Genomic DNA, 26,159 nt, shown 5'->3' on the forward strand with positions numbered 1-26,159 from the left:
TCTGAACAGGCCCAGCTCCCTCAGTCTTTCGTCATAGAGATGCTGCAGTCCCCTCATCATCTTTGTAGCCCTTCTCTGGACCCACTCCAGGAACTCCATGTCCTGAGGAGCCCCGAACTGGACACAGCTCTCCAGATGTGGCCTCACTAGGACTGAGTAGGGGGGCAGGATCACCTCCTGCCAATGGTCTTCCAAATGTACTACAGGATACCTTTGGCATTCTTTGTTATCGTCCAGGACCCCCAGGTCCTTCTCTCCAGAGCTGCTTCCAGCAGGTTGGCCCCCCAGCCTGTGCTGGTGCCTGGGGTTATTCCTCCCCAGGTGCAGGGCCCTGCAGTTGCCTCTGTTGAATTTCAGGCAGTTCTTCTCTGCCCATCTCTCCAGCCTGTCGAGGTCCTTCTGAAGGGCTGCACAGCACTCTGGGGTATCAGCCGCTCCTCCCAGCTCTGTGTTGTTGGGGAACTTGCTGAGGAGGCCTCTGCCCCTTCATCCAAGTCACTGATGAAATATTCAACAATACTGGGCCCAGTACTGAACCTTAGGGGACACCACCAGTGACAGGCCTCCAACTAGACCCTGTGCCACTGATTACAACCCTCTGGGATCTGCTGTTCAGCCACTTCTCAAAGCACCTCTCTGTCCACTCACCCAGTCCACACTTCCTGAGTGTGCCTGTGAGGAGGTTGTGACAGTGTCAAAAGCCTTGCTGAAGTTGAGGTAGACAGTATCCCCTGCTCTTCCCTCATCCATCCAGGCAGTTGTTTCATCACAGAAGGCAATCAGGCTGCTCAACCATGACTTACCTTTAGTGAATCCATGCTGACTACTCCTGATCACCTTCTTGTCATCCATGTGGATAGTGATGGCCTCCAGAATGAGGTGCTCCATCACCTTTCCAGGGATTGAGGTGAGGCTGACTGGCCAGTAGTTCCCTGTGTCTTCCTTCTTGCCCTTTTGGAAGGCTGGGGCCACATTTGCTTCCTTCCAGTCCTCAGGCACCTCTCCTGATCTCCACAACCTTTCAAGGATGACCATGAATGGCCACGCTGTGGTGTCCACCAACTCTCTCAGCATTTGTGGATGCATCCCCTCAGGGCCCATGGACTTGTGGGTGTCAGGTTTGCCTAGGTCTTCTCTAAGCCAACCCTCCTTGACCAAGGAAAGGTCTTCCTTCCAACATCCCTTTAGCCAGGTCCCTGGGTGAGAGATCCCTGAGGGTTGGTCTTGTCAGTGAAGAGCGATGCAAAGAAGGCATTTGGCAACTCTGCCTTCTCTGTGTCCTCTGTCCCCCCTCCATTTAATAATGGTCCCACATTATCCTTTGTTTTCCTTTTGTTATTGATGTATTTGAAGAAGCCATTCTTGGTGTCCTTGACATCCTTGACCAGATTTAATTCCAGATGGGTCTCGGCCTTCCAGTGCCATTTTTTTTTTTGCAAGACCACTATCAGTATTTAAAAAAAAAGCTAATTAAAAGCAAGAGCCTAGACTAAAACTAATCCAAACCTGCATATTTTCTGGGTTTTCCCATTTCTGTCAACAGCAAAAAATTTGCAGCTTAGAATAACTCCCAGGAGAGGAAATATTATTTATAGCTCAGCCTTTTTTTCTTCATAAAGAACTGTGTGGTAAGCATATATTTAGAAATTAATTGAAAAATAATAATAACAAAAAATTATGAGAACTTTTCACCTCTGTGAGTACCTTTTTCTTTTCCCTTAGCAGTCCTGAATATGGAACAGGGAAACAGGTGTCATAAATCCACAAAATAATTATTCCCCATTTGCTATATTACATTTTATTTATATTCCCTGGCTGTTATTTTATGTTAAATCTGCAAGTTCTCTTGTTAGATTTTAGTTTTCACCCCAGCAAATGAGGACATAGCACATAACCACTGTTGCTGCAGAGATTTCTTTTCCAAAGCTTAATTACTCTCTGGTTATGTTCATAAGAGTTTTAAATATTTGTGAGAGTTTTTTGTAACTGTGAATTTTTGTGACAGACTTCCATTTTGATTGGAAATAACTGGTCTATCAGGAACCAAATCTTCAGATGTTTTTCCATTAAAGATTAAATTTGTTTTCGTGTAAAACCTAGTAAGGCTTTGGCTTTTAAGGTTCAGGTAACCTGCCCCTCTCTGTTATGTCCTTGAGCAAAAAGAACTTCAGACTTCCATGATGTTTGCCTCAGACTGGAGAGTTGGAAATAAATGAAATTTTGATCTTGACAGAAGCTGTTGCTTTCAGTAGTGAAGACATGTTTTCACCAGTGTCCTGTGTATCCACTGGACATAAAGGGGGAGATGTTCACTGCCATAAGGAGCATGTAGTCAAGAGGTGATGGAGGAGATCGGAGAGAATAAAAGGAGCTGGAGCAGATGTACAGATCTGTAGGCAGCCTCATCAAGTGTGTCTCAAGATGTAATTCAGCAGAATAGAGCAGAGCCTTGCAGACAAGCTCAGAGAAGCCCAGCCATGGATTTCTCTTTTCTCTCCTCCGTTTTAGATGTCAGAATGTCAGATTCCCTTGGTTATGTTTTAACACCATCAGACCTGGTACTGATTCCTTCCAACAAGCTCCCTCAGCCAGGGTGAGAGGCTGCAGACTGTAATGGCATGCTGGCTGTCCAGCCATGCTGAGCAAAGGACAGTTTGAGTAGAGGCACCCAAGTTATTGCTCATCTACACAGGTATTTGCAATCATCTTAAGTGTGGGCCTGAAAATAATATTGCTGTGTTAGCCTGCCTCCAAGCCTCTGCCAAAGAGGATTACCTCGGGTCATGCTATACTGCTTCCATTTCTGAACTAACATTTTTCCCATTTGCTTGAGGTCTCTGAGCCCTGCTTTACTGAAGTAGGAGTAAAATTCCCTTCAATTCAAAGAGAACCACTTTGGAGAACAGCAGTGCAGAGGAAAGCAAGTTTACATAGCCTCCAGGACAGTTGACTGTGGAGAATGAATAATCTGAGTTTAAACTGGGAGGAACTGCTGTTCTTTGTCCCATCATGAGCAGAGTCAGCATCTGTAAGACCTTTTCTCCAGTAAACCCTGGCTTTCAGTCTCAGAATTCTTTCTTCATAGTCAAAATTGCTTTGTTTCTAGTTTTTTGCAATTATCTTCATATATAGATTGAAGCAGATGGGTAAAATTCATCCTCTGTTGATTCCAAAGACTTTGGTTGAGCAGTAATATGAGACAGGCCTGTACTTAAAAAGCTGATATGGTTAAAATTTGAGGAGGTAAATGATGGTTCAAGATATGCACTGTGTAATAGGAGAGCTGGAGGGAAAGCACAAGTTACACTCACAGTGGAAGCACAGTATTCAGCACAGAGTGGAGTCATATTCCAGCAGGTAATTCAAAAGCATCTACCCTGCCTTGGACTGCTGCCCCAGCTCTTATTGTGTCCAAATGACAGGCAGACCAGGCCATTTCTCCACCAGAGGTGACCGAGACCTGCCCAGCACAGATGCAGGGTTGACCAGGTTAGCAAGATGGGGAGCAGCACCAGGCTGGGTTGGAGACACACTGATTCACAGTTTCCAGCAGGTAATTTTTGTCAGTGCTGCTCCTCAGGCCCTTGTTAGAAGTGAAAACAGCTTTGCCCATGGGCACATTCTCTAAGGAGAGCAGCTGTTTTCATAGAAACAGTTAAATCTGTATCAAGGAGACATTTTATCAGAGTTCTGGCCAGAACCAACCCCCTCCCCATTCATCTACTTTGCAGGTGTTTCAAGAGGGAAAGCTGAGAAAAGGAAAAAAAGCAAGCCTTAGCCAAAAGTAAGCATGACTAACAAATTACTCATAATTGAGGTTTGTTAATTGCATAGAACCCAATTAAACCTTTCCACATCTGAAATGGAATAACTTATGCTCACAGCAGAGCTGTTTAGCTATGAGACATTTCTGGTGACACTTGTCTGTTGATTTGCCGTTAGATAACTTCTTGGCTTGAGGCGAGCGGGACTGAGCTAAGAGACTTTCTGTACATGTGTTTGCAGCACATTTTCACAAAGGGTTGCCAGAGTTGGGCCCACGATGACTAGTCAGTGGATTTATTACATTATTATTTTAGATTGTTATGTTGTTATTATGCATGACTGACATAGTGAAATTCTTATGTTGCAGAACTATGTAGAGTTCATATAAACCAGTAAGCCAGAGATGCATTTTTCATAAAATTCCAACCTGAAGTGCAAATTTTATGTAACTGAAAAGTCGTAATTTTATGTAGCATCTGCTAGAATACCTCCTCAAATATGTTGCCTCAAAGTCGACTTTGAAAAAACCTTTCCTGTGATTCCAAAAAAATGCAGATGACCAAAACCCCACCATTTCCAAGTGTGTGTGCCTCTTCCCTTCTTAGTTCCAGCTGGGGCCACAAGTGGAAATACCAAAATACCACAGAAATGTAGTTCTTGTGGTTCTTCCAGCCCCAGCAGAAGCAGGAAGTATTAGAAATCTTCCAATAAATAATGTTTTCATGAGGTTTCTAGCCCATCCTTGCAAGCTCAAAAAGTTTGATAAATAAACCCATCTCTGCTTGTCCACCTTGCCATCAGATTTACCTTTATATTCAAGGACTGTTCTGTCTGAGATACAGCTGATGTTCCTTCTAAGCTGTAATATATGTTCAGTTTCACATTACATTCAGCAATAAATTGGATTAAGTCTTGTTATGAAAGACAGATTTAACTTTGGCCTTCCATTTCTGATAGATGCAGTTTTTGTTTGTTTGTTTGTTTGCTTGTTTGTTTGTTTTCCAGGACAAAGGCAGCTACAAGGCTGAACAGTTTGAATGCCCATGGCAGAAGAGCTGCAGCCAGCAATTTGGGCTCACAGCTGTGTGTGGACAGGTAAGAAACAGTGTTATAAGATGGAGAATAAAAAAGTGCACACAGCCTGACCTGCACCTGAACTGGCAATGGCAGAAGAGAGGGGACTTCCAGGATGAACTGATGAGTAAATGAAGACCCATAAGAAAAGCTGTCTCTCTGGTGCACCCTGACCTTCCTCTGGTAAGCAGCTCTTCCTTGTTGCACAGAACTCACTAAGCCCAGCACCAGCTTCTCTTCTTACAAGGCTCAACCTGTAAGATGCTGGGTTTGGTGGTTGGCTGAGCAGATGAGGAGGGCTCACCAGATCAGCTTAGGTAGGTCTATATGGTGGGGGCACTCTCAGGTATATTTTTCTGTCCTTTCAGAATGGGGCTTTGCTGAAACCTCTGTAAGAAATGAGGTCAGTGTGATCACACTGAAGAGACTTTCATTGTTACTGGTTGAAATTTCACCACTGACAGATCGTAAGATTTTCATGACCTTGTGATTTCTTTTGTGAGTGGAGGTTGTGCAACAGATCCCCTCATAAGATAAGACAACATGAGGGTTTACACAAAGTAGGAAAGTTTACAAGAGCTACGGCTTGCTGCTCTCCTCTTTTAAAGAGATAACAATTACATTTCAGGCTCAGAAAAAAAATAAAGCAAAAAACAGTGAAGATTTTTATCCTCTTCTGAGATTGAGTGTGATGCCAGATCTGCAGTTTTCAACTTTTAAGTCCTCTCTCTGTGCTAGGAAGATGACTGGTTGAAAGCAGCAATTATTGGCAAACACTTCTTTCCTCCCCAGCAGCTGGGGCTGAGTATTCCTGAGGGTATATTCATGGTGACCACTTTTATGGCAACAGCTTCCTTCCATGTTCCCTTCATGCTGCTATTGAACAAGTCTGAGATGGCTGTGAGAGCTACCTTTGCATAGCCAACCTCCCAGGTTACTGGTAAAAGAGGAAAAAAAGGAAAGCAGAGCTCAATTTCGCAGTATTTTGACTAGGAATTTTGAGTAAACATTTCAGTGTCTGTGTTGGAGGATGTGGCTGGACATATCCTTTCACGTCCTCATATGTGATATTGCTGGGCAGATGTCATCTCTACTTTCTGCAGACTGCACTTCTAGCATTTCCCAACCCTCTAACGCCTGCAGACCCAGGCTGTTATTTTGTTCAGTGCAGACTGTCACAGAGGGAAACACGTGCTCAAGCAGAAACATTACTTTTGTTCTTGTGCTTTTGTTCCTCTCATTTAAAATGTGAACATATCTGCTTGCTTTTTTGTATGGAAACCACTCCTGTTTCCTGAGTTAGAAGTCTGAAGAGACAGAGACCTTTGAAACATTTTCTTGGTGTGTGGGAAAAAACTAGCAATAACTTTGTTATAAGGTATATGACCAATTCTTGCTGGTACTCAGATTGCAAACTGTTTTGGCTGCTTGCAGTCACAAATGCTTTGTCCATTTCTTCTTTCTTTTGCATCTAGCATAAGATCTTGTGAGCATTTATATTCACTTAAAAATAAAACACAAAGCTCTTTTGCTGACCATGTGAAATTCTTCAAGAGCAGACACATGCATACATACACACGGGTGCACACACTCTCAGACAAACATATATAGCTTAGGAAAGAAATACTTTCTTTAATAGCATGGCTTGTATGGACAATGAAATGCCCACTAAATATAGTTAATATTATAAGTTCCCGTAATACGTCTTAGGTTTCAGAAATTTAGAACCTGGCTATAAAAAGTGACTTTTGATACCCCCGAGAGTATAATTTTTCCTTAAAAAAAGAAGAGTATTTGTTGAACTGGCCACTGATTTTCTCTCCAACAGGAAGCCTTTCCATAAATGTTGGGTACAATTACGTGTTTATTAGTTTTGATTCACTACTCCCTCTCTTTCTTTTGAGCGCAGAGATGTGTTCTGGGATGCGTTGCACATTCCTCCTCTTAAAAATTACATCAGAAAACAACAGACTTGGCAAGAAAATAGGGGAAAGAGGATGCTTGTTTGGAAATGATTTGGGGTTAGCCTCCTGTTCTGAAATCTTGTGATGGGAAAAATGTTGAGCCCTTTATGAAGCATGCCCTTCCTAAATAGATTGAAGGAATATTTACATGCTTCAGAGCTGAACAGGATGGCTAAGGTAAGGAAAGCCTGACAGTATGTGCTGTGATGGTGAGAGCTGCAGCTGGCCACGCCCAGAGCAGGGATGTGAGGCCTGATGCACAGCTAAAGTCTGAATCATCTAGGATGAAGAGATGAACCAATAGTGACAGACAATGGTTACTATCCAGCAAAGCCTAGGTGGCCCATGGTTTAATAGCTGACAGTTCCTCCCTAGCAAGCAGTGTGTCCGTAAAATCATCTGAAAAGTGTTCAGGGGTTGCTTGTCATTGCTGGAATTACTTAATAACCATCTTGGAGCTGCCTTGGGGCATGGCAATGAACTGCACTCATAGGTGCAGGTGGGATCATTTCCCAGGCATGGGAAGGTTGTACTGCTCCCACAACTTTGTACCGCTTTTTTAAGTAGGCAGAAAAAGGCTGACTGTAAGTTTGGCTTCTTTAGTTCTTCATGAGCTGACTGATTAGATCTGAGATTTCTGGGGAACAAAAGGATAATTTCAAAGCAAAATGGGGAAGTTCCTGGCCTCTGTATGCTTCTGGGCTTTTTCAAGGTGTTTTGCAGAATAAATTGATCTGGACCTATATTGCAGTCTTTTCTTCTTACTTGTATGGGCAAGATGGGAAAGTTTTACTGGAATCACTCATCTGCTTTCAAGAAGGTTATTCGAGGTTAAGGGGAATGCTGAAGTTCAGTACTGTTCCCAGGCTGGCAGCCTACTCTTTTGAAAAATTTTTGCTTAAGGCTGTTCAGCTCAGGATGTCTGCCTGTTCCCCTTTAGAGACACTTGGGGAAATACTCTAAAAGGTGTGTGAGAAATTTATGTTGTGCCCCTTTAAAGATACTTATGACATTTTATGCTCTTGGATCTTGAACTCTCATCTGATGGTCTATTAGTCATCATGCAGAAATATGATCACAAAACCATGGAGAAAATTTTTGGAACTGTCCAAGTTTCTGTGATAAATGTGAGAGGTCATTTTCAAAAGAGGTTCTCTATTTTTCTGTTAGAGGTGAAAGACAGCTGTATCATCTATTGCTTAAGAGTTGGTGTCTCTAAAGGTGTGGGGTAGATTGTGAAAAACCTCTTGGTGTTACCCGTGATGATGGGAGAGCAGGAAAACTTCAGAAGGAAAGTTCAGGAAATGAGTTCTGATCACATGAATCTCAGCAGAAAGCTAAGCAGGCTAATTATCTGAGCCAGAGCAGTTTAGAGAGTTATACAGGGGAAGATAAAAAGTCAGAAGAGAGGGGATTATCAGGAAAAAGGCACATGTTTACAAGTGGATGAGGTGACCACAAGAGAAGGTGTAGGGGATGACCTTCTTTAGCACTCATGACTGAGTGGTGAGGAGCTGGGTTTGCCAAGACAGACATGGATGGATTGGCTAGTTGGGTAGGGGAAGAACTAGAAGAAGGCATAGTCAGGAAACCAGTGGGAGAAGAACAGGCTGTGGTGGACTGGATCATGGAAGATAAGAACAGAACAGTCTTGAGAAGAGGAAATAAAGAACAATTACCAACTCTGCAGGTAAAGTCAGCTGAAGCAGGTCTGTTTGAAAGTATACCCACAGTGGTGACAGAGTTCCTGCTGCTTTGAGGAACGTGTTCTCTCAAAAGGAAATTGAAGCACACAAACACATTTTTATGCTCTTCCAACAACACCAACATAGTGCAGAGAATTCAGTCCATGTCTTCAGTGATGCTTCTAGAAATTGACTTCTGCCAATTAAGTCCACATGTAATTCCACCGAAATGCTGCTGTAACTGGCATGGTAGAAGTGCTCAGTCAGGTGGAGATGGGCCCTGTGCAATGAGAGGTAAGATTTGGTATGTCACCTTACAGAGTTGGTATGTTACTTACAAGCAAATGTCTCAATTGTGTGCTTTAGGTCCTGTGGTCTGCCTGCTGCTCTTGGGAATGTTACAATTGCTTTCAGTGCAAAAAGGAACAAATATGTCCAGACTTGTAGCTGCATAATAAGCCCTCACAGAGTCTTTCAGCCAGTATTTTGATGGTGTATTTAGAAAGTCTTTCAAATATGACCTTTCAACTACTGATGCCATCCTGTAACTTTCACAGAAATGACTGTGTCAACTGCATCACATGGCTGAAGCTAGACTGATTTTCAGCCATGTGATGCTATTTTATCACCCTCAGGACAAAGGTTAAGTCCTTTCTTTCTTTTCTCTGTTAGGCACCACTTTCTTTGGTCCTCTTACTTTGATAACTGCTGAAATTCCTGAGGACCACAGAGTTAAGAGTTTCTATAATCCACTGTGCGCTTCTCTGGTGAAGAACCCTGCTGGTGTGCTGCATGTAACAGAAATACCTTCACACAATGAAGCAATCATTCTTCCCTGTCAGGTCTGAATGTCTTGATTCTCATCCTGCAGCAGGCTTGGCAGGCAACAAATCCCCTGGTTTGCACAGGGCAGTGGCCAGCACAATCTTTCTGCATTTTAAAACATTCTTTAATGCTAGTCTCTCTGCATTCAAATGGTAACTTTAGCTGACATAGGCTTTTGTAGAATATTTGAATTGTAGCCTATTGAAACTCTACCACACTGAATTTATGAATAACTTTATTGCAGTATAAATGTGTTATTTTTCCCTTTATTTATAATCGTATGAGCATGTTTTTATACCTGTTCTGTGACTTATTTGGAGGCTATTGTTTCCTTTTTCTTTAGATGGGGGCATGTGCATTTTTGAAAGCTTGAATACAAAGTGGGTATCATTGAGATAAAGACTCATAGTTTTTACATCAACCTAATCAAGCCTGTGGACTGAATGGACAGAAGAAAATAAATTTAATACTATATTGCATATTATATGATGGTGTAATTAAGTAAATGGACAAGTGTTGGATGCACAGCTGGACTAAAGTAAATTTACTGAAGCTGAGGATATTTCCTGTGTGTTTTTTCACTCTAGATTTCAAGATTGCATATGCAAAAATTCAATCTCTTCCTAAGTGAAAACCAATGTAAAATTAATCACACTTTGTAAGAGAAAAGGTATGAAGTAGGTCGGGTTTAAAATCTGAGTTTTAAATATTCTCTTTTCTGCCAGTTCTGGAAAACAAACAAGAAAAGCCAGGAGCAAAACCCAACACTAACAGCAACTATCCAAAACTTGGACAGATACTGTGTAAAACTCTAATACTAAAAAAGGAATTATGGCAACCCAACTTGATATTTGCAGCATACATAAGCCATGCTGGATGCCCACCTGAGCATGAGGGGTGTGATGCCTGGCTGAGCAGTGGTGTGTCCCCACTACCAGTGGTGATGCTGCTCTGCTGACACTGGTGGAGACTGACTTGAGGGGACCTGTTGAGCCTGCCAGAGCACAGGGTGATCTCTGGGCAGCAGGCTGGGGCTTGGCAAGAGGAAAGGCAGCTATGATTCTCCCTGTGCCACTTGTCACCTTGTTCCCCTACCACTTAAGATCCTCAGTGCCACCCAGCCCATACCCACTTGCAATGGGGATGGTCCTTCCTGGCCTTGTGCCCAAGCACTGGATATTTGGGTTTTAGTGACAGCGAGGCAGGTGTTGGGGCAGAGAGGGGAATGTGGGTGAGGGTGGACAATAAGAATTGGCATCGGAGGAGACCTGAGGGCTGGATCTGTCTCAGGATGTGGCTTAATGGCTTCTTCCAATTCACAGCTCCATAACTTGTGCTGGAGTCAGGTTTATAATATCTCAGGCATGTGATTCACGTAAGTGTAAAGGCCACTGGATACAATTACACATTTATTTTTACCTACCACTAAGGGAATTTCCATTCAGTACGATGTGAGCTGGTTGCCCTTGCTCTGTACTGTTTCACTAGTATTTTTCCTGACAATTCATGTCTAAGAAACACAAGACAGAGAGAGACTTAATGTTATGTGAAAGGGTTTTCCTAGGGTAACTGTATTCAGTCTTTGCTCAAACTGAATGAATAACTTTGATCTGTCAACTGTGAAAAGTAAACTGGGTGCGACCTTCCGTCATCGGCTAATCGTCTCACTTAATGACATCTGTTAACTTTGTTCTGATATTAGATCATGGTCTTTCTTTGTACTGTCAAGATTTTTCATTCAAGGTCTAATTATTTCACTTTATGTGTATACAGATATCTTGGGAGTCAGTTGCACCTAGTACGAAGAGCATTTTTTCTATTTTGAATTTCAAAAACTGATCACAGTGGTCAGATTGATGTGGCCTTTTAATGGATAAAATATGCCAGCTTAAAGCCCAGCATTGTATCTCAGTCCCTCTCTTCCCCTCAGTTTCTTTTAGGCACTGTATTTACTTTTATTCTTAAGTGAGAGAGAAGGAGGAAAAGGGAGAATTGTTTCTGTTCCAGATATTTCAATACTTGAAAATTTGATTGAATTGATTTGTTACATACATCCAAACTGGCCCACAGGAAGGAAGAAGAAAATACTGGTTTTCAGACTGTCCCTTTCCCTTTCAAAGTTCTTTTTTAACCTTTTAATAGTGACAAAGGCATGGGTAGGCGGCATTTTGGGGGATTAATGGTCATTTGGGGTTAATGCCCTAAGGCCCTCTGTCCCTCAGCTCTTTGCAAACAGTGATTAATCTCCAGGGGAATGTATGTGCCCTGATCGGTACTCCTGATAATGCTCATCCTTATAGTATAGATCAAAACATGTAGACTTATTGTGGTAATGGCCATGTTCTCACCTCCCAGGCTTTGTTCAGTTCAGTCAGCCACAGCTTAAGCTCCTGGTATCTGGTCACATTCAGTTCAACAGGCGTTTCATCCCTTGGGTCCAATCCTGCAATATGCCCAGTGCTACTCACCAGTGTTTGTGCACACTGTCTTCTCCTCTAGGAACTCTAGGGAAATTTCCCTTAGAATGTTGGGGCACTCAGTTCCCTCTCCCTCTACTGTGCAGTAGCACTGGAGGGTGTGGGACCACTGAAAAGGCAAGGAGTGGAAACTGGCTTTTGGGGTGAGGGGACAGTGGTAGGTGGCCAGATTGGTGGCAGGAGAGGCATTGCACAACCATGAACTCTTGCACCTGTTTCCTTTTTCTGTCCCCAGCCAGCTCTTCATTTGTTACTGTGCTGTACTCTCTTCTTTGCCAGGTTCAGGTGAAAGTAAAATGGTCAGTTAAGTGAATTGCACCATCTGTAGAAGAGCAGTGCCTGTCAGTAAGTCAGCCCATACTGACCAGGTGAGTAGGTCTAATATTTTTCAGATGCTTTCCCAGGTATAGCAAGGGATTACAAGCTGCAGAATACCACATCAGCTCTTACAGATAGGCCAGGTGCTGTCTCTGTATTAGGGGATTGTTTTCTTGTTTACATTTCTTAGTACATTGTCTGGTCTACTTTTCCATTTCTGAAGCAGTTTATACTACATCACCTCCTCTGGGAAATTATTCCATAGTCTAGTAGTCCTCACTGGGATCCAGTCTCATTCCAATTAACATTTCATGCATTTGGAGTAGGAGTGTCTAGTTCAATATCTGGTTATGAAGTAACACCCCCAGGTAAGGAAAAATGTATGGAAGGTATCAAGACTGCTACATGTAAAGGCTTTAAATTCTGAGAATCTGAAATAATTGTTTCAGTACATTCCTGACTCTTTAAAAACATACTACCTGCTGAGAAGTAATGGAATAAAAAAATTAAAACCTCAGTGGCCATATTTCCTTCTCCTGTCCCATGTTTAAGTCAATGTAATATTTTTATGTGGTATCTAATCTCTCTGTGAGCAGCACCCTGAGCTGTCCTCTGGGTTTTCAGCATGCATTCTTTCCACATTAGGAAAAGGATTCTGTCTTATAAACTCTTATATGTAAACGTTGTCACTGTTAGATCTTTATGGTCAATTAAAAGCATGTGAATGGGTACAAGTGTTTGATTTTAGTTTAATAGAGTAGGAAGTTTTATTTTAGTTTATAGCTATCAAAAATGCTATCTTTTTAGTTTATTTTTGGTCTTGATAGGACTTTTAAATACAACAGTTACTTAGTAAGTGATATTATGTTACATTTTCACGACAGTTTATTATACATACATACAACTTTTCACAGCTTCCAAGCAGTTGTTTTCCTTTTTCACTCTTTCAGTGATTGCGATGGGCTACTATAGAACTAGCAAAGCGTATAATCACTGGTCCCTTCTGAGTATATTCCCAAATCTAGTTTGAAAGCATGGAGGCTATTCCTGTAATTCTTAATGAACTCCAGCCACTCTTGATGACAATAAAAGAAAATGCAAAGCCATTAGCAACTTGCCAGAACAGTGGAGTAATAGCCAGTCAGAGCTATTGGGAGCTGTGGGGCTATTTGGAAACAAATGATTATTTCACCAGCAGCAGAGTAAAACAAGCTGCACAGATCTACTCTACTTTTTTTTCCCCTTAAACTCTTCCTCCTCTTTTTTCTCTCCCTCTTTCATGCTGACCATATTTGTCAAAAAAAGCCTAGAAATCAAGCATGTGGAGATTTCATTCACACACATCAGAGTGGGAGACTTTCATCATGGCATTAATAGCTAAGCCTTCTCTCTTATCGCATTTCCAAGTGCACCTTTGCTTGCTCAATTTATAGAAACATTCACTATTCTTGGAGAAAAAATATCCAGTCTTTATTAAGAATTCTAAATTAGCATGACTACTGACTTTCCTAGGGGAATACATTTAAAAAGGAAATGTAACTTCCGGCCTTATTTTGCTTTTAAGTATTTTACCTGCTTATTGCATGTTGATTTTAACCATCTCATGTATTGTGTAATAATCTGAGGTGGTTCATTGTTCTGTATTTGCCAGCTGAACATTCAGGTTCCATTTTGTTCTGTTCTATTCTTTATTTTAAAAAAACTCCAAACCACCATGAACTTGATCTTGCCCAACCTGAGAAGCCCATAAGACACACCACGGACATTTAGGGGTCTGCTAACAACTTCTCCCCAAAAGGTCCAGTATCAAAGAGCCAGACAGACTGCATCTTTGATGCAAACCACAGGAATTAATAAAGGAGATAAACACAACTGGAAAGTTTGAATCCAGTTGATGGGATCCCTGTCAGTGACTGAAAGCCATTTCAGGGCTGTCTTTTTTCTTCAAGTGTCCTGTTTAAAATTATGAGAACACCACTGAAAGGGATGTTGGTGGGAACTGCCGGGTGAAAACAGAACTGTTGCCACCACTAGATCTGGTCAGACATAGCTTGTCTAGAATAATTTAAAAACCCTTCAATTCCAGCACATTGCTGGTTACCTGTTATCGTGCTGCATCTCTCTCTTGCAGTGAATAAAATGTCACTGCATCTTTTTAAGTTCTTGTTCTAGTGAATCCTGTTGGCTTGTACACATCCAGGCCAGTGAGAGTCAAGGCAGAAACCACACACAGGCATAGGCTGTAAACATTGGAAAGCTGCCATGTCCACTCCCAGAATATTTGGTATAAGGAGGCAGGAATATAAGAGCAGTTAAGCTGGGCTGGGCCACAGGGAGAATACCCAGTAATGACTGCAGTGAATGCTTTGGGGAGAGTATAAAAAGGGAGTGACATATAGTGACTGGGGTTAGACAAGGAGTTCAGATGTTTCCCTTTCTACAAGACAGGAGGAGACAAGGAGTTCAGATGTTTCCCTTTCTACAAGACAGGAAGAAAATCATCACCAGTATCATAAACAGAAACACTTAAGACTGCCCTCTGCACTGTATGCATGTGTGCATGTGGCAAATGAAATCCCATGAAGGAAAGTTTTGGAAAAGAAAAAAGGCAAGGAGAGGAAAGCTACCATAGCTCTCAATATTATTATCAGAAAAAAAAATCCCGCAACACAACCCTCCAGAGCACTCATTTATCTTTGCAAAGCCTATACAATGAGTTATTCAGCTCTAAGAGATATCCTCTGAGTGAAGTGACTCATCCTGGATCTTTCAGCTGTGTGCACACACAGGTGAGAAGATTCCCACAGGATACCTTGCTTACCTGACGTATTCTGGAAGTTAGTTAGTAGGAAAAGGCAATGCTTGCTACCCAGGAACAGAGACCCTGCCTTGGATATCTGCAATTTAAGGGGAAAAACCTTTAAGTTTTATTTTAGATACTTCCCTGATAGCAAAGTGGGTAAGGCTTGATGCAGGGCAGGGGAGTGGGACAAAGCACAATCTTGTCTTGGCAGAAAGTGCTAGAAGAGGGGACAGCCATGAAGGTCCAAAACTGCTTGGATATCCTGTGAGAGGTGATGACCATATGGAACTCAAAGATGGAGAAGAGGTTAGGTACTTCATGAGGGAGAGGGAAGATCCAAATCCTTGAAGAAGGTCTCTTTGCAGAAGGATGAGGTAATAATGAACAAATCTTCAGTGAGAAGACACTCTTCAGAAATAGCAATCATGAGCACCTTAGGGAAACTGAGAATCTTGATGTGTTTTTGCTTCAGAATGCAGGGAAAGGTGGGCATGAGAGTCACAACATTGGTCACATGCCAAAAGGTGAACCTGGCCTGACAGGTGTGATGACTTGAGTTCTGGCTGTTAAACAGTATGCTCTGGACCAGGGCAAGGAAAGGTTTACTTCAGTTCCAAGATGTACCAAACATGCAAATCATGAGATTCAGGATGATGATGCTCACATGGAGTAATTGACTTAAACTAGACTGAGTCTTCTCTTCAGAAGCTCAGTGCATATGGGCTATTCTCTACACTATCATTCCTGTTGAATCTTTACAGACCTTTGCTTTTCTGATGGGTCTTCTGCTTCTTTTTCTCTTATTCTCCCCATGCTGCTGTCTCTACTTCCTTTAAATTCTTTCTCTTTGTTGTTGCATTTCTCTACAAACACCTTGGAAATTTTGTCTGAGCTATCCTTCCTTTCTGGGGAGTTGGCCTGATTTATTGAGTTTATTCATTAAGACTTGTTCTTCTCCCCCGTCTTACCCCTCTCCCTTGGTGTAATACGGTCTTTTTCTGCTGTTTAATGTTATTGATTCCTGGTGTAATCTATGTGGATTGTTTTTTGGCCACATCTTCTTTTCTGTCTTCTGGCTTTTGTCTCTTCTTTCTGTTGAATTCAGTGAGATCATGTGCTTCAAGTAAACAGAATAGGCCAAATTCTTGTCTGTATTTGTTGCGGTGGTTTAGTTTCCTGCATTGGTTTAGCAAGCCCCAACCATCCCAGAGAGTGCAGCGGGGCTGCTTTGGGGAGGGCGGCTGCTCCGCTCTCTCGCAGCCCTTTCAGGCGGCCCCGTGCTCCGGCTAGCTGGGCTCCGTAACACGGTGACAATAAATGAGGCAGAAGGGTCCCTGCATGGCGACCTCAGAGGAACTTTCATTTTACACGATGACAAGCCAGCTCCCAGAGGCAGAGAGACCCCATGGTCAGGGAGCTTGGGATTTTCTCAGGGCGCAGGAGCGGTACATGGGAGTTAGGGTACTGGAACCAATAGGGAGAACCCGAGGGTGTGGCTGGGACTAGGGGCTGGGAAGGGGGGACAATGTGGAAAAGGCAGACAGTTTAATAAGAAAAGGAGTGGGAAGATACAGCGCTACATGTATTTTCTGCTTCTAGTGCCTGGTCTCAAAAGACTCTTTTATCAGCAAGAATACTTCAAGTTACAGGTATCTGAACAGGTGCCTTTATCTGCCTCATTTGTAAACTGAATGGTTAGGACATTTTTAATTACTCACCAATATTAACCAATATTAGAGCTGAACAACCTCAGTCAACAAACCAATTTTTTTCTTTTAATGAGTTCAATTCATTGAAATACAACTCATAAAATGTCATCCTTGCAAAAAGACTGGTTCTAAAACTTTGGTTTTATGGTATTGAATGTCACATTACTTCCGAACCTGTATAGGATGGTTCACAATTCTTTCAGGTACTCAACCACCCTTCGCATTGCTGGATTTCAGAAGAGTGGTGGGTTTCTAGCTCTTTGACTACGTAAGTGTAGAGTCTTTATACAGATTATCTAAATTACAGGTATGAGGTCAGATGAGAGATTTTAGCATTCACATTTCCCTTTGATTTCAAAGTAGCTGCCCAGAGCCTTAGAGGAGTGAGTTCTTATGCTGTATTTCTGGTACATCCTGGTTGGAAGTTAATTGCTCTCACAGGGATAAGTTGGGCTGTAACCGCTCTCACCCCAGAGGCTGTCTGTGTGTGAGTCAAAGTCCCAGCTCACTTGTTCTCTCTGACTTTTCCTGCAATGGATGATGGGTATCATTTAGCAATTAGCAATAAAAAAATGATCATGTGGAAATAATACTATGAAGCAGAAAAGAGGGTTTCTAAATAGTCAGTTCTACTGTGCCATCAGGTTGTTTTTCTCTGCCAAACATGTCTTCATTTGAATGGGGTAAAGCACAGATAGGTAAATAGTGGCTATGCTCTGAGACAGACTTGGCTGAAACCATTGATTTCCGTCTCAGTATCACAATGGTAACCTTGGCCTAATGCTTGGCTTGAAAAAGTGCCCCATGTAATGGAGCAGAATATGGGCAAATACCTCATGATTGGTCTTGTGTGAGTTGCAAGAGGACTGATCTCCTGTCCAGAGGAGAGCTAGCTGAGAGGTTACAGTCTCTTTTATGCTAAGCTGGTGTTGAAAAATATCCATTACCTCCTGAACAAGAGTAGGGAGTTTTGCTATGCTCTGAGAAGGTGCACCAAGCCTTGAGCAGGTGATCCTGATCCTTCCATGCCACCTGAGCGGTTCAGAAACTAGGTACTTTGTCTGCAGATGTCCATCAGGTAAAGACTTCCCCACTGAGTGGGAATTATCAACTAGCAGAGAAATCATGGAGGTGCCTCCAGCCTCACACAGGCAGGACACACGATGGAGCCTGCCTGGCCATCCCAGCCCTCCTAGGCTGCCATGACTTTCCTCTGCAACTGTCATTTGAAATCTTGTGCACTGGAGGGCACATCCAGGAGTGCCAGGAATATATGTCCAGGTGAGACAAGGTGTGATGATTAACACTCTGGAAAAAATGACACAAAGGTCCTCTGGGTTAGTGCTCCTCTGGGTACCATCACAGCCACTTGAAGTGGATGAATTATCTTGGCATAATCTGCAGCTCCTGGAGACTTCATACTGCCTGGAGCCTTATGCTGCTCTCACTAGGGGCTTGCATTCAAACAGCACATAAATGAAATGTGAAGTCTCACCCCAAGAAATCCCTCTTTCTCCTTGGGCAGAAATCCCTCTTTCTCCTTTCTCCACCCCCAATCCCACCCCACTGTACAGCACACAGAGATCCCTGCAAGCACAGGCTGTGCACCAAGTCCAGGCAATAAGAGATTTGGTGGAAGACACAACACTTACAGGCTCTCAGAAGGCTTATTGGAAAAATCTGTGAATTAATTAATGCATAATAAGACAGCACAGTATCTTCAAGGACTTCTTGTAGCCTTCCCCTAAAGCTTGGGTTTAATATTTCTCTTTACAGCAGTCATCTCCATATATCTTCTGTAATGTGCTGGAATCAGTGCCTTGGAGATTTTTTTTGAATTCTAGTTGTCAGACAGCTATAGACCAATTAATCTAGAAGTATGCACATTTGGGGATGATATTCTCCAGTGACTCAGCAATGTAACAGATGGCAAAATATTTCATATTTATTTCCATTCCATTTCTATATTGGAAATGAACCCAGACATTTTATTTTTTTTGACAGTCAGACAACATCTGTTGAGAGCACTGTCAGCTGAATTACAACCTCGCTGGCAGGTAGTTGGGTAGACAGCATGAATTACTTTCAGCTATTCTGTATGTGGTTAAATCTCTTTTTCTACTACATTATTTTCATTATAACTGCTGGATTGATGGATGTTGACTAGCTTTACATTGTATCGCTGAGAGTTTAAGTTTAGTCACATAAAGATTTGGTGCATTAAGATGCTGAGCATTAAGTTGTGATATCAATAGATTTATTTGTACTCATTCCTTAGCCAAGACCAATTAAAGAAGGGATATTTTGGAGGGAACAGGCCAGGGGTTTGGAGGAGATGCACTTCACTGCCATGGAAGGAACTCAAGTGTGGGAGTGACTTGGAGGATTTAGTCCCAGGAGCTGGTGTAGTCCAGACATATCACAGTCTGAGATATCTGAGCTGAGCGAGAGGCTGCCAAGTGCTCTCTCTCCTGGTGCAAGCAGCATACTAGATTTCTGGCAGTTCCCAAACAAAGTTTTTCCTGGGGAAGCAGGTGTGGAAGTTGAGGCCTTTCATGGTAAGAGGATGAGGAGCCTGAGCACTGGAGGAAGCCTGATCTGAGGGAAGGGATTTGGTATTTTTGTGCAAAGATCTAAACTCCCTGAGCAGTAGAATTAGCAGTTTCATTTAGGCTTGTTGTCCTGTGTCTTGTATGCCTTATCTCAATGCAGTAAACTCTGTTCCTGCCCTCCTGAGCACTATCCACACTGCCAGTCTACTCTGCAGCAGCACAGTCAATTCTGCCTCTGTCTGGGTGCTCTTCCCCCTCCACAGTACTCTAAGCTCTCTTACCTTTTTTCTGCTGTTGAGCACTACACTGTGTGTGATGATCAGAGACACATACATGTTAATTTTCTAGAGAACATATGGCTGTGGACTGGCCAGCTGCTGCCAAACAGATTGAACAACAGCTGAGTTCTTCTCCCGTTTCCATCAGACATTTCAGATTTTCAGCAAATATGTGTGAGTGTCCTCTAAGATGTTTACTGTCTGCCAAATGCTATTAGGGTAAACTGATGGACAGATAGGACAGACAGGGTAAGCACAGTTCTGGAAAACTAGGTTAAGAATCATAGTAAACAAGTGAGTAATGAGGGAAATATTTGCAAAACATTAGTTTAATTCCTTGGATTCTATGCTATCCCTTAACTGACTTTATTCAGCTTCTTCTTTGGGATAGGAATTAGATGTTCTTCTCTGTTTATTTGGTACTTAACATAATTTGCTCACAGCATACATATGAAGTCAGACTGGTTACATCCACTCAACCATATGCATGTGTGTGTATTTATACATGTGTACAAAGGTATCCGAACCCAAGGGTGATCACTGCTGTTAGTTATTAAAAACTTAGATGTTACTCTAATTGAGCCCTGGTTACAGTTCTTCACAGATACTTCTTTTTGCTGTTCTTTTATTAGGTTATGAAGGTTTTAAGACAAAAGGTGGTGGTCCTTTTAACCAAGAAACACAGCACTGTTTAAATTTTGCGAAACAAAGAAGCTCAATGAAGTTCAGAAGTCTTCATGGCCACTGACCACCTGCTGAAATGATCTGTGGGTGAATCACTTGCTGATCCAAAATCACCTGAGGCAAAATTTTCCTTTAAAGCTAACCCACATATCTTAGGATGCAAAACCCCTTCAGGTCTTTAATAAATTCTCAGTTTCTTGTCCAAAACTTTGGAGCATGGTGAACTACCCCCAAGACAATAAAAGTGCAAAAAATAACCTTCATGACACCTTTGTCAACCCCATTATGGTAGGCATAAGGTCCCAGACCTGGTATAGGGACTGTGAGGTGGCTTCTAGATGGACTCAGTTCCATGTACGCTGTGTCTACAGGTGAATAATTGTAACAGGAATATTACATTTTCCATCTATAATAAAAAGATAGGAAATAATTTAATATAAAAAGCCAGTTTAAAGGGTGTTCCACCTCCTCTGGAAACAGAGAGGGGAAAACTTGTAGCAGTCAGGAGTATTTAGTAGCTGGAAAGGATGCAGATGCCATTAATGAGACAAGCCTACAAGGCTGAAAGAGAAAAACGTGCATGAAAAAGCTGCAGAGTATGAAATCCAAACTTTATCAGTCATGCAGCCTGTTTAAACCAATGTCTTGTCTTCCACAGGAAATCAGTAGAGGTGGAGGACTTAGCACTACCTAGATAGTGTCAACAAAAGTAGCAATGAAAAATAGTGTGGATCAAGGGGTGACATGTACAGATCTTGTAGCTAGGGTGGGGGGAGTTGCTGCAGACAAGTACGTCCTTTTAATTACCCTTCTCACATCCCTTAGATAAAAACAATGCAAAGGAGTAATCTCAAGAGGAATATAGTTCTCTCTAAATGTGAAAGATATTAAGCAAACATTCTTCTGCCCATAGAGACTGTAAAAGCTCTTCTCACTGTAAAGTTTGCGTGCCATCTCCTGTTTCTGCACTTATATGAAGAAAGCAAAGGGTAACAGAAGTTTAGGAATCACATGAGAAAGAGCTTCTTTTGTCTGTGGATCTTTCAGACCATGGGAAGCCTTCTGGGACAGGAGGAATATGAAATATTCCCTTGGTTAGGCTTGACCTTCATTATTCATTTCCCAGACCACTTGTTGACATCAATTTTGTCGTATCAGAACATGGCTGGAATATGGTCATTCTACCAGAATGTAACCAAAATAAAAACCCTGTGAGGATGATGTGTCTGTGCTCTTGTCAATAGTTATCCTTTATTTTTCTGTCTTATCTTTCCTATATTGCTATGGAGAGAGATAAGTTCAGTCTGTGAGGGAGGGTCCTGCATACAAGTTGGGTGTGAGGCAATGCAAGGCAAAGGCTTGATGAAGTCTGTAGCAAAGAACAGCAGGCATCACTGATGTGGGATTTTGCAGGTAAGAAGCCAAAATGTAAACAGAAACCAGTTTCACTTACATTCTTCCAAAAGCAATTAAATGCAGTAAATTCTGTGTAGTGTAAATTAGTAATGTTGTGATTTGGAGGAGCAAAACTGCAGTAAAAAGAGTGGCTGAGCACGGGTAGACAGCATGAGGTGGGAGCTGATGAAGCACTGAGGAAGTTAAATGAGTTTCTCGTCTTGTTGCTGGCAATCTGGGGAGTGAGGTTATCAATGTGACATTTCTCACCTGTACTTCAGGTTTGTTAATTTGTTATTCTGTTTTATTTGTTATTTATTCTTTATTCTGTTTATTTGTTGTTTATTCTTACAACAAATTAATGCATCCTGTTCAGTGGGAGAGTCTGGAGTTTTGCCTGTCACTGCCTGACCAGCTCAAATTGCCACTGACCTTCCTCGTACTCCTGTAAGCAATTACAGCAGTACAAAGCAGATGCAAAGCTCTGAATCTCCACACCTTCCTGCATGACAGTGAGGTGAAGTCAAGCTGTAAGAAAAAGATCCCCTCCATAGACTTCAGCTGGCTTTGCTGATGATAGGTTGGAGGAAGAAATTGGATATGTGCTGCCTGACTGACAGCGTGGAAATAAACCTGACCTTGGCAACACTTGTACCTGAGCCAGCCTGTCTGCATGTGAACTGTCCTCTAGAAACTGCTGAAATACTTCATTTGTTCAGAGCTAATATGTGTTTGAAGGACTGAACCAAAATGGCAACTTCAGGTGTTAGTCACATAGTCAGTCAACTCCCCTCAAAAATTTAAGAGACAAGGCTGTGGTTCTGCTTTCTTGCTTCAACAGGAAGAGCCAGGCAGGCATGTGAACAGGCGGTAGCTGATCCAGAAGATCCTCTGAAAGCTGTCTGATGCTGACTGTTCTCCCATGGCACTGGTAACACCACCGTGCTCAACACGCACGACGTGGCTGGTGTGGGTCTGTAAGAGCCAAGGTCTGTCGGGGCCATGGTCTCTGAGGTGCCCCGTTCACTCCAGCATGATGATACCTCTGTAACACAGGCAGACAGAACTGAAGTGTGCAGACTCAAATGTCTGAGCTAACAACCTCTACAAATTTAGCTCCTTGCATTAAGCAAAGAAGCTTTAAATTGCACAGAACTCACATTGTTGTCTGCTTCAAATTTCGAAGATACACCTATAGAAGTGGTTTTAATACTTTACATATTGAACAATCACCATGTGTCCTTCAAAGTCCTGTTTCTGTGCCTGAGCTACTGTTTCTTGGCTATTTGGGATTGAGGCTGCTGTGCTGTGTTTAAAAGTCAGTATGTGTAGATTAGAATGAGGAATACGTGAAATGTGGAGGTGTTTAGAATTTCTATTTCATTTCCACCTTAAATGTTCAGGTATTGTTTAATTAAAATTAATTCACCTCAAGTATTGCACCTAACCACAAAGAATCAGATTGGAGACAAACTTAAATTTTTTTTTTTCAAGACTGTATTTGCCTTTTTTTTTTTTTTTCTTTCACTACAGCTTGAGATATCCTTCTGTTAGAATGTGGTGCAGGATGCCCTTTATGACATTCTGGTGCATTGTTGTGAAAGGAATTATCATGTTGCAAATTCAATAACCTGCCTTCAGGATCAGTTAGCAAGAAATCATAGGCCATAAAGGAACAAAACCTTGTTAAACTTAACATCCTCAGTAACAAAGCAGGAAGGGTAAGAGGAGTTCTAAAAATTTCAGAGGTTTTGGTTTTAATCAGCTTTGAAAATTTTGATCTAATTTGAAACGTGAGTTTCAGATGATTATCCTGCTTTCTGTAACACAGAAAGTTTGTTCATAAGGTGAAAATCCACTGTGTGCCAAGACTCAGTTTAGAGAATGTTTTTATGGCTATCTAATAAACTTTGAAAATACGAGTTTATAATGGAAATGCTGACTGACTCCTTATTCTAACAAGACTGGTGGATGCTGCTGTAATGTATTGTGTAATTTATAGGAGTCACTTGTTAAGCCATCTGGGACAGGAAGTTTCCCAACTTCTAAAATGTTTAACTTGATTAGCCTTATGAACTTCATTTTACAATGATACCAAATTCAGGCTGTGCCAGCCCATTGTATTCTTGGGCTGTCTTTTCATATTTATCCAAAAAATTAAAAAGAGCTTTTTTAATTACCCCAATATGAGTGGTAGTGGAGGTTAGAAGGGTGATGCTGGTGCTTTGATTTATTGTTTATAGGTGTCATATGGAATGAGTCCTGGGGTAAAATAAAAGTTTCTGTTGTTACTCTTCAGCTAGGGAAAGTGTTGGGTTTTTTTAAAAGGGACTTGGGGCTTTTAAAAAGTGGCTAAACTATATTAGTCCATTGGGCCTTTCACAGGCTGGAGGACTGAACAGAAAGAGAGGTTAATGGAGAAAGAAAGATGATGAAAGATGGGGCATCATTAATGGGGGATCATTAATAGGCGTCAGCTAGAAAAGGCCTGTCTGTGAGTTTATGGGAATAGCAATGTCTCTTGTAGTAGTAAACACTTTAATTTGCCTTGGAAGCCAGTGATCAATGAGAAGCAACTTTAGTTTGTCACTGGTTTATTATTTTGTTCACCAACTGTTTTTTTCTCATCTATAATAATTTTCCTGTGTTCTTTATTTAGTTTCATAGTACTCTGATTAAGAGGTGTTTGTCATCAGGACTTTCACCTCAGCATTTGGGATTCTTCATGTGATTTAGCACGGAGAATTGCTGTTACTTTGCTAAAAGAAACATCCATTTTTGCAGATGATGTGATGAAGATAAAGCACTGAACTTCAGGTGATCATTACAGATATTTTGCATGGGAATTAGAGCAGTATTAGCCTTTCCCCCACATTGCAACTGTAGTACTTAACATTTTGCACTCCTGTTGAAGTGTCTATGAATGTAACTTGGCATTTTCACCCCAGCTGTTGCAAGGTGTTGCTCAATACTCTTAAACAGATGCTAACATCCAGTGAACATCCAGCTAGCAGTAGTCTTTAGACAGCCTGACAGACAAGCTCTGGCCTTGTAGGAGAGCCAGATGTTTCTGGGCAGCCTGTCGGAGATCGTGGAGCCGACTCCTATGGGAATAATGAGCATCCCAAGCCTCAGTGCTTTCCACACCATATGTAAGAGGCATGTCGCCCAGCTTTGTCCTCCCTGAATACATGTAGGGCAGATGAAACATTTATGAAAAATAACTCTGAATGAGAATTCCAGCAAAAGGAAAACCCCGTAGTCCACAGGCAGTTCTCCACCCTCAGGAAGCAGGTGAAGAACTGACTGAAACATCCAAACCAGATAGCAATCCCATTGCTTAATGTGCTACTGGCAGCTTCTCAAAAATTATGGTGATGGGGTGCAATGAGATTATACATATATTGGCACAGACTCATATTCCCTGGTGCCTTCTCTTCATTTTAATTTTTAGGTTTTTATGTATATTTCAGAAGTCTAGACACTATATCAAGGTAATTGAAGCATTAGTTTGTCTGCTACTTGGAAATACGTGAGGATTTGGGAGTCAGAGTGGACACAGCTGAGGATTCAGTGCAATGCTATGAAAAAGGAAGGTGGTGCATATCAAGTCAGTATAGGGAGATTATCTGCCCTCTCCACTTACTATTTATAGGGCTGAAAAATTGCACTCTTGTACTGGAATACAAGAGTGGAAAGATGGGCCATTAACACCTGAAGATGTAAAAAGCATGACCTAAATACTTGTCTGACTATTTTCTAAGAACTTTCATTCAGTGGAAATACATAGCAGTTAAGGATTCTAACCTCAACAACAAAGGCAGAACAAAACGCTGGATACAGTTTAGCACCAAACAGATACAGCAGAGAAATGAGACAAATATTTAAGCAATGCTAAAAAAATGACTGAGCTACCAAGGGAAAAACTGAGTCTCACATCTCCTGAAAACTTCACACCGAGACTTGCTGGAGAATGCATATAAGCCAAAAAATTTCTGGGGCTTAATAAAAATGTAGGTGAATGGAATTATATGGTCAGTGTCATACTTTTGGTCTTTAGGAGTAGAAGTAGAAAGGAAGATGATTTTAAAGGGAGGTAACAGCCTGCTGCAGGCAGGCTTAAAAGAAGACAGAGCACAGACAGCAGTTGATGGTGATCACAACTATTTTTCTTTTCTATTTTTATCTCTGTCTTTTCAGTGACTGCATTCAAGGATGGCAAGAGACCACGTACCATTACGTAACCATTTGAGTGAAAAGAATTTTCCTCAAAAGTACTTGAGACACTAAGCAGATGGCAGCAACTTAATCCAATCCAAAGAAGGAATAAATGAAATCACTTAGTCAGTTACATTCACTGGGGAAACTCTCTGATTCTCTCAGATCTAATGGAAAAAGAAAATAAAACATTACTGAAAGTGCCACGTATATGTATTTTTATTACAGCAGAGTAATCAGTTGTCTTTTGTTTTCTTAAATGGATATTACTGACAAAATTAGTTTGTTTTTTTTTTTTAATTACCTTTTAAATCTTCCTTAACAGTTTCTTACCGTAGTTCATATTAGTTGAACTGATGCTGACACAGAAATGCTGTAGTTAGTAGCTATGTGAGATCAGATTAATTGCAAA

At 41.6% G+C, this 26,159-nt stretch overlaps 1 long non-coding RNA gene across 2 annotated transcripts; it reads left to right on the forward strand.

The window, feature by feature from the left end:
• The first annotated feature begins 465 nt into the window (after positions 1 to 465).
• LOC116453876 lies at positions 466 to 25,953 on the forward strand. Of its 2 annotated transcripts, XR_004243956.1 has the most exons (3): positions 466 to 5,022; positions 12,070 to 12,158; positions 25,730 to 25,953. It is a non-coding gene; the product is annotated as an uncharacterized LOC116453876 (long non-coding RNA). The 2 variants fall into 2 exon arrangements; XR_004243954.1 differs by lacking the exon at positions 12,070 to 12,158.
• The last annotated feature ends 206 nt before the right edge of the window (positions 25,954 to 26,159 follow it).

Source organism: Corvus moneduloides, chromosome 1 (genome assembly GCF_009650955.1).
Source record: "Corvus moneduloides isolate bCorMon1 chromosome 1, bCorMon1.pri, whole genome shotgun sequence".
NCBI lineage: Eukaryota > Metazoa > Chordata > Aves > Passeriformes > Corvidae > Corvus > Corvus moneduloides.